Genomic DNA, 19211 nt, shown 5'->3' with positions numbered 1-19211 from the left:
ATTATGTGTTAGGCTCTGTTATAGGCACCATGGAGAGAATAAGGAAAATAAGTCAAAAATTTCTGCTCTTACATTCTAAAGCAAATAAAGGAAATACATACCGTGGCATCTGAGAAGGTGATAGGTAGCAAGAAGAAAACTAAAGCAAAGGAGTGGGCAGAGGGTTAGGGAATGGAAGTTGTTTGTAATTGTAATTATGGGGTTTAAAGACATTTTGTCACATGGGACCAAAGGATTGTTAGCTCAATCAAGAGTAACTGAACATACTCTTGTGGCCAGGGGCTCACACTAGATCAGATCCATTTTCACCTTTACAAGCACATAGACATGGATATTTATCCCACACAGCTGGTAATTACATGTGACTTTTCTCAGGATTAATTAAATGTGGCCTTGACCTTTGTCTTTTTCTTTGCTTCATGTTACAAATTTTGCACCAAGCCAAACCATTTTTTAAGTGGATTCTTGATCTCCCTTTGGTATTCTTGGAGTTATTAAATTACATTTTTTTTTTTTTTTTTTTTTTTACGATTTTCTTGTTTTGCAACTTTCAGTGAGAGACATTTGGAAATAATGTAAATTCGCTACCTGAAAAGATATCCATTTTATTATCAAATATCCTGTGGATGACCAGTTGTCCCTTTATGAAATAGAATGCATGCTTTTAGAAAATATATCTTGTCTTCTAAGGTCAATGTAGAGTTTGAACAGAATTCAGGTAGCACCTCATGCAGTTATTCTCAATACTGGCTCCATTTCTGAATCACCAGGGTAACTTTAAAAATATTGACACCTTGACCCCACATCAAGAGTTTCATTCAGTTGTCTGAAGTGAGATCAGGCATGAGTATTTTTAAAGATCCCCCTAGGTGCTTTGGTTATGTGACCAGAAATCAAAAGCTGGGGTGAGCCTTTTGCTCAAAATGAGACAGCACCTCCAGCATCACTTAGGTGCTATTTAGAAATATTTAGAAGTGCAGAATTCCAGTTCCGACCCCAGACTTACTGAATCAGAATTTGAATTTGTAACAAGATCCCTGTTGATATGTGTGCACATTAATGTTTGACACACTGGTCTGTTTATACACTCTCATTTTCTAGATTATGGAATTATAATCTAGAAAAGTTAAATTATTTGTCCATGGTCAATGTAGCTAGATAGTACAGAGACAGGTTGAAAAGCCAGGTGTTAGGCTTCTCAGTTGAGCTGCTGCACTATGCCCCATATGTTGTTTATCATGAAGGACTGTCAATTTTGTAAGTGACTTGATGTGAATGGGTGGGGGTGGGGGGGTGGAATCTGCATGGGCTAATTAAGGAAAAGAAAAAGTCCAGTACTGTTAAATAAAAGTTATAAAATACTTTTAAAAGGATATTTCATAGAGGAAAAGACCCCAAATAATGAATACTGATTATTTGTTCCTACTCTAATGAATTCATAAAAATTTGCTTGTCATAAAGAACTCGTACAAATCTTTAAACATTATTATGCCAACCGAGAAATCTGTTTTCTCAAGTAGACTCCCATATCATATTTCTTTTACTTGGTTTTACTTGGTTAATCCTTTTATCAAAAATTAAGCAAAAGCAAACTTTTCATAGCCATGAAGTATTATAAATTCCAAGGTGGTAGAGTGAGATTGAATATTTAACTTTTAGGGGAAACCATTTGGCCGATGTGAAGGTGTTTGTATGTAGTTGGAGCATATGTTGTACTCTAAGATCCCCTTTTCACCAAACAAAATACTTGGAAGAATTGTTAGCCTAAAATATACCTATCCAGTTACATTTATGATCAAGATCAAAGACCTCTAAGCTGAGAGTGGGTGGCCTTGCTAATAATGTTGTCTCTAACAGTTTTGTGTGTGCATCTCAGTTTCTGAATCTTTGAGTAGGAATAAGAGCTATCTCCCTCCACAACCAAGAAAGATATGATACCATGTATTTTCTAAGAATAAAACCATATATATTTAATTCAGGTAACTCCATTTAAAATTTAAAATTATAAAAATTATACTCATGTAAAGGTGAAGCGTGTGTGGTCTGCAACATATCAGGCATTTTTTTAACTTCCTGTGTCATTATTAATGTAAGTAAGCAATTAACTAGGTTCTTATTTAATGCTGCAAATTTTAATTTTTGTCCAAACACCATTGAGAAATAAATGTTCTCTAAGATGGTGGCATATGTGTCTTATTTGAGCCATCAATCATCTACATTTATTTAGGTGAACAGTCTCTTTAGAAGTTACACCTATGCCAAATTAATTTCACAGCAGACATGTTTCCTGACAAGTCTTTCGTCCATTTTCTTGACTACAGGTTTGTATGATTTTATCATAATGTCTTGACCACTCTACTCTCATCCAGATAATTTTTCTTAATCTCAGAATTGGGGTATTTTTATTGCTTGAATCTAAAGATGCCATTAAACCCTTTCTAAGGAATGGGAGTTGTTTGTAACTATAACAGGTTGCAAATCAGAACTGGCTGTGCTGAACTCAGAACTCATGTAAAATGTCCCTAAGGAAAAAAATGACTCTCCATGAGAAAATGAACACAGCTTCTTATATTCACTAATATATCTGAAATCTCAAATTTGGGATTGAGCTCCATATTTTATTCAATATTTTAAAAATATCTGTTTTGATATGCAAATTGTCACTTTAAAAGTAATGTGAATGACACATTCCCTCCCAATCCTCAATAGTGCCCTTTGCTAACTAGGAAAAATAGGATTGGATGGAGAGAAAGTAGGATCAAGAAATGGAGAGAAAAAAAAAAAGATTTGCAGAGAAAGGGGAAAGGGAAAAGGGAGGGTGTTGGGCAGGTAATGATTTCAAAATGGGAAAAATTTCAATAGTTAGAAGCTTACATTAACAACGTATAAATGTCCTTTACTTACTGTGAGTGGGAGAAAGGGGGATGCTTTAAACATCTTTGCTTATATATAATAGCCCACACAAACTACATTAAAAGAACATTACAGCTGTTTCAGGAAATTCACAGTTCAGGGTGAAATATACCATATGTCCTCCGATACCTGTTCACAGCAGGGTGCATTTAGAGAGTCATTAAGCTGACTCCCTGTTGTGCCTAGGTGGTTTAGGACATATGGTGCTTTTCACCCTTGACTAATGTTTCCTTCCTTTCATTGTTTCCCGCAGAAACTTGAACGTCTTCTCAACGTTGGTCTTCAGTCTAAGGAGACTGGGTCCTTCACCAACAACTACCCTCCTCCACAACATGCACACACACACATATACACACATACACTTTTTCTTGCCCAAAGTGATTTTTCTCTAACTAGCACACTGTATTTGATAATACATACCCATGGTTAATTGGAGAACAAACTTATGATGATGACATTGCTATGTGTGGGCTGCAAAATGGAACACGGTGTTATCTCTAAATTAAAGATGTGAAAACTGTAAATAATGCAAAAGAAAAAGAACAAACAAGAAATGTGGTAATCAAGTAGGAATGTGGGAGGAGTGAAATACAAAAAATTCACTATTTTCTTTGCCACCTGAAACAAAATGTGTTTTCCAAAGTGCATTCCTAATTTTAAAGAAGGCACTTTCCATGACTCTGATGAATCTGACAACATAACATCAATTCTCTTTTCTCTCCTCTCTCATATAAACACACTGTTCAAATGCTCTTGTGAGTTGCTGCAGGAATGGCCACAGAAAAGAGCAACTGTAATATAGAAACAAATTCAAATGCCATAGCAGTCATTGTTGCTTGTCTAAATGCCGAGTATTTTCCTTTCTTCCTTGTTTACAGAGGACAATTTAGTTTAGATGTGTATCCCTCAGGGATGGTGACCCTATCCCAACCTCAACCTAAATACTGACTCAATCTATTTGGTTTAGGCATGAGTGTGGGATGTGATACAGGCCAATAAGGCCTTAGGATATCTGCAGATAGTGCTTCTTGGAAAGGTTGCCTTTCTCTTAAAAAATAAGTCACAGGAGAGGACAGTCTCTTTTGCTGATGCCATGCACCATTCCTGGATATGATGCCTGGAACTCTGGCAGCCATTTTGAAGGCTTGAGAACAGACATTAAGGCAGAAAGAAGGAAAAGGAAAAAGGAAAAACACTTTAGTCTTTGCTGATTCTGTTGAGTTCCTGATTCAACCTATTCTTGAGCTCCCTATTTCCACTTCTTAACATATATTCAAACCAGCTGAATTGGGTTGTGATTTTTTTTTTCCTGTAAAAGATATATGAAGGAAAATATACATATCGACATATTTTCTGACCATATTTGTTGAGGATTAGAGTTTAATTCTCATGTAAATGTAGTGGCATACTTCCCTCAAACATCAAAAGCTTAAAATGTCCACATTTCATGAATATTCAGGGAAAGACTATTTCCTGAATAATTTTACTCTAGGTTTCTCTAGTGTGTGAGACTAAGCTAACACATTTTTTTTTCTTTCTTTCACATTCAGGAGATTTGTAAAAAGAAATGAGATAAGCTTTAATCCTTTTAAATTCCATTTTAAGAAAGTACACTTATCAGATTTTTAACCACTTGGCCTTCAGAAATAAAGCAAAGCAATCATCACTCTTACTTAGTTCATTTTTGATTGGTGGGAAGGGAAGAAAAACTAAGATGCTTCAGCTTTCTTTCTTCACTTACTGAATGATCTAACTCTAATTCATTTTTTTTACACCAGATTCTAAAGAAAAAGTGTTAAACAGAGAGAGAATAGAGTAAGGGAAAAGGTGGTAAGAAAAGAAAATGAAGAATGAGAACATAAAGTAGACTAGTGGGAGAGGACCCATACACTAGAAAAGGCCTTTAAGTACCTTCAAGTGAGCACAGTCGGAGGACCACCACATACGGTGCATAACCTGCATACCTGTACTTGGTTGTCCAGAAGAATGGCCCATGGATACCTCAAGTGAACTAAGAGGAGTATGTCATCCCACGTGCCTTAAGGCAGAGTCCCAGAAGGAATGAAAACAAACCAGCTTTGTAACAGGAGAATGATATGACACTTGGAGGAAAAGATTGGGTTAAAACCAAAGTTCTGCTAATTTTATTATTGTTATGTGGTCTTGGCCAACTTACCTAACCCAACTTTCCATTGCTCATGAAGAATCCTGCATAGGAACACTCATATGTAAGGGAGCTTACCGTGGGAAGACTAAATGAGATCACCCATGTGAAAGACATATTGAAATGAATTATGCATATGTTCAGTAAATCCTCCAATCTTCTGTCTCAGTAGCCCTGAGGTGAAAAGCTTCTGGGACTCACCATTTCCTGTGAGCTGGTGAAGTTTTCCAGCTGGGGTGCAAAGACTCTTACCAGGATTGGCTCAGAGTATTTGCTGAGACAAAATTAAAGTGACAATGTACTAAATGTATTTAAGTTCCCTAACATTCAAGAAATATATTTTTCCACACCATGTATTTTTTATTCCTAAACCACCATGAGTCATCTAAGGCAGATATTCTCCCCACTTTTCAGTGTGGGATCCAGTCACAAGAAACCAGCTATCTCACTTAAGACAATCCATTAGTGACCCAGAAAGAATTAAAGCCCTAGTCAGCACATTCTCAGTAAAGAAAGACTCAATGATTATTTTCAACCAAGTGAATGGAACTGTAGTAGAGACACCGGTAAAGAAATATTTCAACCTGGTCTTTGCCAAATTGGTCATTCAAGAGCTGTCAAGTTCAGCTGCTCTCCTTTACTGGAGGTGTTTAGAAGCAGGTGAGCACTGTATCTCCTCTTCCTGATAACCCTGTTAAAAAAAACTGTTCATGAGTCAAGGCTATGCAGCAGTAAGAAATAACTTACAACTCTCAGAGTTAAAGTAGCAGAGGTTTATATCCCTTGGAAATTGACTGAGGGCTCTGATCTTTCTTAATCATCCTCATTCTGGGACCAGGGCTGAAGAATAACAATTATCTAGGACATGGCCTGTAGCCATAGCACAGGGCAAAAGCAAAGTGTGTCCTGGCAGGTCTTGGGGCAGCAATTAAATGCTAAATCAAGAAGTGACTCTCACAACTCACTAACTGTGAACACCAAGGGTTAAAGGTTAAAGTGCAATCTTACTATATGCCATAGAGGGTGAAGGACCATAAGTATTCTGTGCAGAGCATCAATGACTACCTCATAATGAAAGGAAGTCTTAGAACAATTTGCAAAACAAGCAGATATTTATTAGCAAGTCGGTACTAAATTAATCATAAATCTTTACTTATTTTAATTTGTGTAATCTTAGGAAGGTGCCATTCTTCGTCCTCAGGCATTCTACCCAGCACCTTTCACAGAAAGTTCATACCAAGGCATGATATTTTTGTGCCATGACCATTCAGTGATAGATGCAGATCAGGAGACACGGTCCTGCATGAAGTAAGAACACAAAACCAAGGCATCCCTAGCTCTGATCAAAAGGTGTTAGCCTGTTCAGCTCTACGGATCCCAAGACTTGTTCCTGCAAGGGTGGTTGTTTTGGTTTGCTCAAGCTGCTAGGATGCAATATACCAGAAATGGGTTGGCTTTTACAACAGGGATTTATTAGTTTACAAATTTATAGTTCTAAGGCCATGAAAATGTCCCAATTAGGACACCAACAGGATGATACTTTCTCTGAAGAAAGGCTGTTGGCATTTGGGGTTCCTCTGTCAGATCTCAAGGCACATAGCTGGCATCTGCTGGTCCTTCTCTCCTGGGTTTTGTTGCTTTCAGCTCCTGGTTCTGGTCACCAACTCTCTGAGCTTTGCGGGTCCTCTCCTGGCATTTTGGGGGTTTTCTCTCTCTGAGCTCTCCTAGTTTTCTCTGCCTTTTATCCTATCATAAAAGGCTCTAGTAAACAATTAAAGCCACCTAGAATTGGGTGGGTCACATCTCAATTGAAACAAACTAATCAAAAATTCCCACTCACAATAGGTCTACACCCACAGGAATAGATTAAAAGAACATGGCCTTTTCTGGGGTACATAACACTGTCAAACCAGCACCATGGTCTTTTCTAGGGTACCTAACAGCTTCCAACAAGCACAGTGATTTTCCCAAATAGTTACGGTGGTGGAACCAGTCACATATCTTAAACACTGCTCATTTCATCAATAAATAGTTATTTGTAGCAACCCATATGCTAATTAACAAAACCTTTGTTGTAGATTTTGATAAGGATCTTTGAAACGCTTGAACAGCCACCTTTGGCAAAGGATTTCTATTTAGGGCACCCCTCAAATGCAAACTAACTGTCCTTTGCTGCAGAACGTATCATCCCAAACTCTGGCATAAAACCATAAACATGTTTCTCATGCATCTATGGAGTTCAGCTAAACCCAGCTGAGTTCCCTTATCCATCTATGGGCTATCTTCTGCTCTGCATGTCTTTCATTCTTCTCCTAGGATTTACAGGCTGCCTGGAACATCCTTCTCTGGCTATGGCAGAAGCACAAGAATTCCATCAAATATGCAAGGTCTGGTGAAGCCTAAGCTCAAAACTGGCACAGTGTCACTTCCGCTTCATTCTTTTGGCCAAAACAAGTCACGTGGCCAAGCCGAGTCAAATGGTGGGGCAGTTCTCCTGAACCATCAAGGGAAGTCATTGCAAAGTTGCAGAGCAAATGCATGGATATAAGAAGAGATGCATCATAAGTGCCACCTAACATGTGCACCCAAGAAATAGATAAAAGTTTATTTAAACATTTAAGCATCCAACACATTGCTTTTCTTACTAACTAGTGTGTGAAATTTCAAACTTCCCCACTCCCTACAGTGTATCCTAAAATGTGCAGAACCCCACTACCTGACCCCCAGCAAAGTTCTCCGACAATTACTCTTTTAATAAAAATCAGGATTTTCTGATACCTCTTAAGGTATGTTGAGCAGAACAAAGGAAAGAAATAAGACCTTGCTTCTAGCTCTTTAAAGCAGAATGAGACTCAAGATGAAGGACTTGATTCTATAACTATTTTGAATGAAGATCAAAGAAAGTGAATTCTCAGAATATGAAACAAAAAAGTCATATACTGTACTGTCCCTTGATGTATAAAAGTACACAAATGATGATGTTCCTTTGACCATATACTTGCAGTTATTGCTTCACAGAATTAGGGTGATAGAAAAAAAAAAGTAACTTGTTTCTGGTGAGATGTTTAAAAATTAGTGAGCTGGAATGTTGTTATAGAGTACATAAATTGCAGAAAGAGTAAAAAGATTCTAAAGATAATTTTAGCTTTGCCTGCTGTCTGATCAATTTGAAACCATAAAAGCTTGTTGGTGGAAACAGGGGCATGGGGTGTGACAAAATGTGAAGAGTTCCTGGGCAGAGTGTCTACGAATGAACTAGAATAATGCATGTGAATATCTTGAAAACTGTAAGATGTGTCTTCATTTTCTCTGAATTTTATTAAGCAGTTTTAAAGTTGGTTGGCAGAAGATCAAAGCCAATATCACAATTGGGTCCACGTTGGTTTCTGCCATGCAAAGATCTAACAGTGATTTTGTACAGGAAGCATATGCCCTCTTAATTACATAAAGCATTAAGTTACTTACAGAAGATTCGGGAACCATATGGCCCATTAGAATCAGACGTCAGAAGGTAAGGGAGACTAGGATTTCTGTACTTTCTAACTAAATGGAGATGCAATGGGGGATTCTTTTGACAAGCTAGAAACCCGTACAGAATTTCATCTTTTCTTTTGGCTCATTGAAAAGCTCTTTATTTTATTCTAAGAAAGGCTGTGGGAGTGCAACTCCCACTTTGTTTATTTTGACCTAAGTTGATATATCTCTGCAACAGCACTTTACAAGATTGCCTCATGACGTCACTACGCATTTATTCACAGAAGTCTGAGCTCTTGTAGGTCAACGACTTTATCTTATATAAAGGGGTATCTATCCCCAGTCTTAGCAGACTCTCATTTAAGGCTTTGCTGATCCTTCTGATTTCTCTAAGACTGGATGCATTTTATTTCAACGCTAACATTATATTCCAATGGAAGAAGATGACATTTCATGAAAAGAAAGATCTTTGTGAATATCTTTCATTTTCTCTGTGTATAGTGAATCTTAGCGATGGAGGATAATTGATTGACCAGAAAGTTTGTGCTGCTTTTGTGGGTAAAAATGGGCTCAGTACCCTTATTTTGGACTTGAGATGTATATCAGGAATACTTTTTAAGACCTCGTTTTCAAAAATGGCTATAATTAAGAATTTTAATTTCGAAGTCACAAAAATTCTTTATTTATTATAGATGCTTAAGTTTATAATATTGGAAGAAGTTTTGTTCCAGACTTTACAGAATTTGTCTGGTTATGATCCTCAAGAAGATGCAACCACAAAAGAGAAGGGAACTCTTGATTTTGACCCAAAATATGATGGTGGAAAGATAAAAAGATTCAGAATGCTGGCCTTCTATTTTGCTTTGGAAAGAGTGTCAGGATGGGATATAGAGAGAGGAAAATCACCATATTCCTCTTCATACAAATGAGCTTCACTTCATTGCTTAACATTATTTCATTAAGTTTACGTAACAACATATCTATTGCGCCATTATCTTATATACCATGCCTCTCAGAAAAGTCAAATTTGTTCTAGTCCTGAAACACCAGAATGATATTTTCAAACAAGGGAGAGGATTTAAATGAATATCACCAGTCCTTTCAACAAATTAACGTAGAATAATTTAAAATTATCATTTTGCAATGTTGTGAGAATAAGTAGCCTTTTTAATGTCAAAAATATGATATGATCATCAGGCACACTAAAAGTCATAATACTAATATATTAGTCCTTGAAGAAGAAAATAGACGATAAAAATTTATTATGAAATCAATAATTGCCCCTTGAATTAAAAGTGTAATTTACTAATGACATATCATGAAAATACATGGTTTTCCATTTGTAAAAATAATATGTGTACATATATGTAGGATAAATATATATATAATATAGGATATGTATAAGACATGTATAAATACGTGTGTGTATATACATAAAAAATAATTGTGATGTTGGTACTCTCAGAGGGATTCTCAGTACATGTTAGGAATAATTGTAAGGGAGATACATAAGAAAGTAGCAGCAAGACACCATTTTGTTCAAATGTGAAACTTTATTGAGCACATTTTATTGGCCTTTGCCAAATGTGACATTAATGATTCCATTTTACTGCATGTGGGTTGTGAAAAGATTCTCTTCCTGAATTTAATTCCCAAGTTCACTGCTACAACTACTGCAAAACAAGCCCAGAGGAATTTCAGGGTGCATCTGTTTGTGCTACCTTTGTGCATATCTAAGAATAACATTTGAAGGACAGCATGAATCCATGTTGACATTTCATGTGGTCACCATACCGGAGAAATCTCAAGGGGTATAAAATTAGGGCAGAAAGTAAAAATTACAATATCATTACGTCTGGAAGTGGCTTTCTTAATTGTAAAGAAATAAATACAATATTTGGTACTAGAGTTTGTCTTTAAAAAGAAGAGTTCTGAGGAAAAATGTCTTTGAAATTTGAGTAATTAAAACAGTAAAAAATAAAACCAAATAAGCACAAAATTGAAAGCTTATGATACCTTCACTACATTGAACTTTTGGAGATGCTATTGAATTAATAGAAATATTTATGGTGTGTTAAGTCACGCATAAGCTGGTCTGATCCCTGAGCTACATTTCTGCTATCATTCACATATCCTGCATTTTGACTATGCCAAACTACAAGTAGTATCTTTACACAAATCTTCATTTTTATACATATCTGCTGTTCTTGGAATTCTCTTTACAAACTCCCACTCATACTTCAACCTCCAGATCAAATGACCCCTTTTCATAAAGCACCTCAAGACTTCCATGAGCATTAGTTGCTGCCCATCATCAACCGTGCCTCATACTACCTCTACTATGGCTCTTTTAACTTGTAAAATCAAGATTTTTCACTTTCCTGATTAGATTGTAAGCTTCTAAATGTAGAGAACATGCCTCATTTATTTTTGCATTCTCAGTGCCTAACACTTAATAGACCATTTAATAAGCCTTGTTGAATAATATATACATATATATGCATATATATGTTAAACTATATATACATATATATGTATATATATATTAAACAGGTTGAGTTGTAATAAATGGGAAGTGTGTTTGTATCAAAGATATCATTGTTTGCAAATATTATATTTTGTAACACTTTAAATCAAAAGAGAAAATTTCCAACTCCTATATGTTAATGTAAAACATTATTTCAAAGGAAAGGACATGAAGCTCTTTGAAATCTGCAGACAAAAAAACTATCAGTCTATCATATTATGTCTACATAGTATAATTTTAATATGCCAGAACTGATATATTTTTTTAAAATGCAAGCAGCCTAGCCTCACTCATCCTATAAGCCCCACAAGAGTATATCCTATGCTATAGAACTTTATTATATCTCAACAAACTATCTCAGTGACCCACAAAAATTAACACCAATAAATGTTTGATGACATTGCTCTTGATGATATATGAATTGAAATGCATTTTATAATTTTACTATAACATAAATAATTGTGTTATATTGTTTTGTTCTTTTGCTTTAGTGTTCTCTAGTTCTTTAATCATCACAGAGTATTTGCTCTTTTAGTCTAAATTCCCTTCCAAGCCTATTTTTTTTTTCTGAGAATTTTTTACTTATATTGAAGGTTCAGTTTACCCATTCTTAGGCAAATTTTCTTAAGCCATTGCTGTCTTCCATCCCAAAACTAAGTTAGACACTTTCAAATCTCCTACTGGACTTAATACACAATGTATATATCCTGTCGGCTTATATTTGCTATCTCAAAATATGACTCCTCTCCTTGAAAAGGGTCATGAGGACTTCCTTTGCATACCCCCATAATTTAGCATTTTACTTCACACATTCTAGATCCTCAGTAAGTGTGGTCTAATACTGGAGAGTCACAGCAGCCCTCACCTCCCCACTCTTTTTCTTGTGTGTAGATGTTTCAATATGTTTCTATTTCACAGTCCAAAAGAGATATTAGGTGTAACAGAATGGCATGACAGTACCTTGAACCTAAATCCAGGAACAAGTAGCCCCAGCTGCTTATCAGGGCAAGAACTCTGCACAAAGATAGCTTGATATATGCTTTTTGCTCAGTAGCAGTCCCTCCTCCCCACTGGGGTATATAAGTATCCCTCTCTCAGGCAGCAGGTTTGTCTCTCCTCTCCTATGTGAAGTGGGGCATGCAGAGCTTTGCCATCCACCCACCCTGAACCAAGAAGTTGGCTTCCCTGGGAGATCATCCATGATGGGAACCCTTTTCTGCTCTTTTACTTCCTTTGTTTTGTGTAAGACATAAAATGGTCATTTGCTGAAAGACATTGTTGTGTTTGAGCCTGTGTTGCCACCATGTACCATTCAGCAACTTGCTGCACTTAATGTATGGATAATGGTAAAGACAGACATGCACATTACATCCGTGTGTTGTGGTTGATTCATAGCAACATATGGGCAAGCAGAAAGCTGTGAACAAGATCAAATATATAAATGATGCTTCTACTTTGTTGTGTAATCACTGCATACTGCCTGCATCTTAAACATAAATTGGAGTCCCCTGAACACCATAGGAACTCAATAAATAATAAAAAATGATGAAAAGGCTATTTTACTAAACTGACCACTTATTCTAAACCTTGATCTTTTTGAGAAAAACACATTCCCATAAAAGTAAATATCATTCATGTAATTAAAATTCAAAGTTCAAAAACATATTCAGGGTTATTATTATACCATACATGATTAGGATGTAAATACCCTTCTTGCGTGATGTGCTGTAGAAATTGGGAAGAAAGTTCACATTTGCATATCAATGTGCAAGTTACCAAAAGAAACAGTTACAGAAAAAAAAAAATGCCTTACCCAACATAAGAGGAAAAAGAGAAATTTTCGAAGCCATACTGTCTGGTAGAAGTCAAGAAATGGTTGAATAAAAATGGCATGCAGTTTGCTTTTAATTATACATATGGCAAGCACAAACACAAACACAACAAAACTTAAATGTGGCCCAATTGCCGTCTTACCTTTTATCATGTTGGAGCACAGCACCTAGAAGGTAAAAGACAACGTAGAAAAATAGAAAATCTTTGGAATTGGCTTAAATCAGAGGTCAGAAATTCATGGCCAGCACACAAAAGGACTTGTGCCAGTTTGGATAGTATTATGTCCCCCAAAGAGCCATATTCTTTAATGCAATCTTGTGGGGGCAGATTTTTTAATCTTTCCAATTAGGGTGTGGTCTCTTGGTTGAATGTTACCATAGAGATTTGACCCTGCCCATTCCAGGTAGGTCTTGATTAGTTTACTGGAGTCCTATAACACAGCTCACAGACAGGAGCTCAGAGCAGCCGAGCAGGACATTTTGGAGAGAAGCTAAGAGCTGATACTGACGCTCAACTTGGAGATGCTTGGAGACATTTGGAGATGCTAGCCCAGAATTTGCTCCGGAGAAGCTAATAGAGACAAGCCCAAAGACATTTTGGAGAAAGCCATTTTGAAACCAGAACCCCAGAGCAAAGTATCAGCAGACTCCAAACTCATATCCTCCCAGCTAACAGAGATTTTCCAGACTCCATCTACCGTTCTTCAGTGAGGGTATACCCTTGTTAATGCCTTGTTTGGGCACTTTTATGGCCTTAGAACTGTAAATTTGTAACTTAATAAATCCCTTTTATAAAAGCTAATCCATTTCTGGTATTTTGCATAATGGCAGCTCTAGCAAACCAGAACAGGACTTATATAAGAACACGTATAGTTTTAGTTCATTGTTATATAAAACAGTGTTTTCAAATATTCTGATACTGGGCAGATAACAATACCATAGAGGCAGCCAAGTAACTATTGTCTTGCAAAGTGCTACTTCATCTGCCCACCATGGCATAAATTTTTGAATTTGTGACTGTTGGCTTAAATATGACTTCTGTTTTTTTTTAGGGAAAAAAGAAAAACTAAACTTATTCCCTGATTTTGGTTTTTCTCTTCCTCCTCTGCCAGACTTCTAAATGTTGGAGTTGGGAGGACAGTGTCCACAACCAAGTTCATTCTAATATCTCTTTTGAAAACCTTTTGTATCTGGAATGTAGAATGTCTAAAATTGAACTCTGGGTTTCCTCTCCTTCAATTCTCCCCTACCTCCAGTGTCTTCATATCTGTAAATGGCAATTCCATTGCCCCAGGTACTTATATAAAAAACCTGGGCATTATTGTGAGCCTTTCATTGCCCTTAAGCCCCGATAGCTAAGCCACCAAATATTATTAATACCGCCTCCAATTGGAAAGCAAATCTCTCCACATTTTCATCTCTATCACTAGGTCTTTCCTGCTACCATGTCTCCCCTAGGCAACCAGTAACTACCCAAATAGTTTCCTTGCTTTTGTTTCATTGGCTCCATCCCCATTTTCCAAAGTGCAGTCAGAGAGACCCTTTTTAAAATGCAGTTTGGTCATGTCACTCTCCCCTGCTTAATATTATTGAAATGGCTTCCCAAGGTAGGTAGAAAAAATTCAAAGGCATTTTAGGCACTGCAGTTTGTTTTTTTTCTACCACTTGGTCATTGACTCCCTTCCTTTTCTCCCTTGGAATCCAAGATCTAATTCAAGATCCTCCTCCAGGTCTTGGAATGTTTCAAACTCTTTCCTGCTTCAAGACCTTCATATATGCTTAATTTGTTTAGAATGTTCCTCTGCTAACACTTCATCTATTGAACCCATCCTCCAGGTGTCTCTAATCACACAAATCCAATCAGGCCAACCCTTACACCTCCCATGATACCATGTATGTTTCCTTCTAACGTTATCACAACTGAGAATTATATCCTTCATTTATGGGATCATTTATGGTCTATCACCACCTACACCACCTACAAACCCTTTGTGTGCTTCCTCCTGCCAATATATACACCATGACTAATTCAATGAAATCTTTTGATGACCTCTGTTTTATTCATCATGGTATCCATGGTGTTTGCAACATTCTGGCCTGCAAAAGACACTCAAAAAATGCTCAATGATTGAATGAGCTGATGAATAAGTAAAATAATAAATATCATCTTATATGGGAAAATTATTTGTGGAAAAAAGCAATGTTTAATGGAAAATTAGTCATGAACCCATTTTACGTTGGGGAATTTTGGAAAATGTTACATTAAAAATTTCTCCCAATAACTGCAAAATGTTTGCATATATGTGTTCCATCTGTATTACACACCCCATTGTGATAGATAAGAAATTGTAGTGTGGAAAGATTGTCACTTGTCCAAGGTGATGGAAAAACTTAAAACAAACAACAAAATCACTAGCCACAATTTTGACAAACGAAAAACAGAAACCAAACTGACAATGACTAATATATAGATATATATTAATGATAAATAAATATATATACATATGTATAAATGATAAAACCATGGCAATGATATGGCCACTCATGTCAACAGAACATAATGGAATATGGAATTCTAAAGGGACAGGTGCTAAACAATGTATTTCTAAATGCTCTCTCACTCAGGTCATCTCAGGCTCACCAACATAAGGCCGTCTTCAAACAAAGCCCATTATTTTGATGAGAAATGGAAAGAAAATACTTCTACTTTCTATTCTTTTAATAGAAGCTTTATCAATTTAAGTAAAACCTTAAAACACTTCAGTACATATTTTCCCTATTAGTCTTAAAGTTATATAATAACTCAAAATATTTTTTACATATCTTTTTGCTACATTTCTTTGTTTCTATAAACTGGATAAGGTAAAATTTCACTCAAGTCTGCCTCAACTCTATAAAGTTTATGAATAAATTTTATCAGGTCTCTAATTCTATTCAGGGAAATAAATAGATGAGTTAATTATAGGGAAATTACTGCTGAAGTTTATTTCAATTCCATCTTTAACGGTTTGGTTAAAAAGCATAGACTTAAAACAGAAACATTTTATTCTGCCTACATCTCAAGATTGGAATGAGAACCAGTCCCTATGTCAAAAACAGATATTTCCAAACTAGGAATTGTTTACTCTTTTCAGTGTTTATAAATGCTTTGTTGGCAAATGTTGAACTTATCGTAAGCATTCCTGAATAATGCAGTGACAGGATTCTATTTGAGCTGCTGAGCTGCGTTAAACTGCATTTTTTCTCCTCATCCATTACAACCAGAAAGTCAATCTCTTAGAATTATCTTGCCTCAGAGCTTTCTGCAAGGTAAACAATAGAAACTACTTATGGACAATTCTGTGTGTGTGTGTGTGTGTGTTTCTCTTGTCAATACCTCAGCTCACGGAAGAGAGTAAACCAGTGTCTCAGCGGGGCAAGTGAAGAAGATGCTTTCATAAATAGTGAGGAATGAAAGAGAGAGCTTTGCTCCTGAGGTAAGTGGAGAATAAGATGCTTCGTTCTTTGCAATTAGGAAAACACACTCTAAAGTTGTAAGACCCCTGGCAACAGGGAGCTTTCCAAAGACTTAGAGAAGAATGGCTACATGTTGGGTACAAGGAAGCTAACCCCAGCCTGGAGCTCCTAGCTTTATCAAATATCCCCATAGAGCAGAAATGGCATGGAAACTTCCAAATTGATGAACAGAGGAGAAAGATGGGCTGAGATACTCTCATTAAGGGCATTATTTTATTTTGTGGAGTCCAAAGTAAAGATAACAGCAAATAGTTATGTTTTAATTATTTTTTCAAGTGTGTATATTTCTTCTATGTATATATTTATTGGAATTTATTTAGCTTTTGAGACAGTTACGTATTAGGCACTCAATCATATATATAGAACTAATGCATGAATTATTGTGGTAATAAACTATCATTGTCATGTACAATATTCGCACATGTTATAAATACTTAAAGAAAAATATGGAAGCTTCCCCTCATCCCACCCTAGAGGAAAGCAACATAGGGTTAGTATGCATCCTTCTAGTCCTTTCCTTGCTTTTGCGTGAATGTACCATATTCTTGTACACATATTTTAATCTAAATGAGTTCACACTGTTTTCCTCTAACTTGCATTTTCACTAGTAATAAGTTTTCTCATTTCTCATTTCCATGGCAGTGTATATAGCTCTTCCTTGTTTCTTGCACAGTTACACTTACTGCAATACATATTTTTTCCTCTGGAAGCTATGAATGTCAAGCAATTTTTGAGATGTCTTTGTGAAAATATTTCAAGGTTTAAAGAAATCACGCTTTACCTATGGTCAATGTACTTCAATATCAAAGGTTGCAGTCATGCATCAAAATACCCAAGCCCAATAAATGTAAATATAGCCAAACCTGTGCTCCCAGACATTACAATAACATTGTGAACTTATTTATAGTACTTGGATACTTTTGCCCTGAAATTTAAAACTTTGCATTGGATCTACATATCACTAGTGAGTTTTTTTGGTGGACAGAAATAATTCTCTGTCTCCCTCTGCATATGTGTGTGTGTCTTTTCTCTCTCTTTAACTTTTGCTTTTTGTTGAAATATATTACACATGGCTTAAAGATACCACTAGATAACTTTCGAAGCTGAACCAATCTACATAATGAGCACACAGCTCAAGAATGAGAATATTTCCAATACTCCTGCAGCCTCCCTTGTGTTCCTCAAGATATTAACAACCCAAACAAATTTGGGGCTGTAGCTGATGCAACCAAAAATTGATTAAATAGCCCCATCTCAACATCACCCTTTCTAAGTGTTCTGATCCCTGACCCACCAACTATGGGGCCCTTGCTGAATTGTCAGCCTTGCCACTTGCCATCTCCCACTCTGCTCCAGCCACTCCAAGCCGCTATAATTCCATAAAGTGACCTTGTTCCTTCTTAACCCTGAATCACTTCTGTGTTCTTTGTTCCTGAAACATCCTTCCCTACTCTCAACCCACTCCCTTTCCATTCTCTTTTTTTTCACCCTACTAACTTTTACAGAAGTTTTAAGCATCTCCTCCTCTGGAAAGTTTACCCTGAAAGGGACCCATTCCATGTTCTTTCTGAGCATATTTTCCTCTACCAGGATTGAAGCTCTTATAGCACATTTTTTAAAAAATGTCTTTTTCCTTCATTTGACTGATAACTCCCCCAAAAGACCATGAGAATAACTTTTTGATCAAACAAAGCAAGATCATTAGCATACTTTGGTAAGGGAAAGCATCCTCTTCAGAGAGTCATACTTTTATCTCACAAGGGGGATGCCAGGGGCTATTTCTAGGGTTTGGGAATCTGCACTCAAGTGGTTTAAAAATGGGCCTTTCAAGTAAGAGAACTGATTGGAATTGGGCATGTTTTGCAATATAATATTTTAGGATTGGTGGGCACAGAAAGGTGGGGGTCTTGAAGAGAGTCTCAAAAAGTAAGCAGCTCTTTGATAAATGACCTTTTTGCCCAGATGAGCAATCTATGATCCTGAGGCGGGGATTATTTGCCCAGAAGAATCATCCCTTCTTCATATAAACTGGTTTTCAGGAATTTCCTGATGCAAACAAAGTTACATATTGCCTTACAGTCTTGCTAGGAAGGAATTTTCTGGAAAAATGCGTCATGTTGCCATAGATGTGCTCAATTTCCAGTTCTGACAATGTACTTGGCAGCAGAAGCTCTCATCTCTCACTTTTCTAATTCTGAAACACCAGGGTCAGCTTCTTGAGGGTAGGAAGTGTATGCTCTTCCCTAAAGCGCATCACCTAAACTCGTTAGAGCATGAGTGCATTACAGTATATTACAAATATAATACTCTGAGAGAGCAGGGTTTGAAGTGAGCAGAGACTCCTGTGAATCAGATTATTCTGAGAGTATTTACTGAGGACCACTGCCAGTATCTGACTCTTTCCCTGGAAATGTTGAGTTGGGTGAGTTTGGGGGTGGGGGGTAGAGTTTAGGTGAATACTGAAAGAGCAAGACCAAGGCTGGGAAAACAGTTGATGCATGTAGAGAGGTGAGCAAGAGGAAGGTGTCCTCAGAAGCCAGAGATCGTGATGAGAATGAGAGGCAGACAGAGCCAACCAGCACGATGAAGGGCGTAGCAGCTGGGAGTCATCAGCTCCCAGGGGACACCGAAAACAGGCAAATGGTCAAAGCTTTGAAATATAGAAGGAGCCATCACTCCATGATGATGAGAGGACCTAGAAATTCAGGGGCAGGTCTGCCTCAATGGATGCTTCTTATATTTTTCTGCTATAGATACTGTTCCTGCTATAACAAAGCAAGAACAT

This window comes from Choloepus didactylus, chromosome 4 (genome assembly GCF_015220235.1).
Source record: "Choloepus didactylus isolate mChoDid1 chromosome 4, mChoDid1.pri, whole genome shotgun sequence".
NCBI classification, from domain to species: Eukaryota; Metazoa; Chordata; class Mammalia; order Pilosa; family Megalonychidae; genus Choloepus; species Choloepus didactylus.
Note: the sequence above shows the minus strand (reverse complement) of the source record.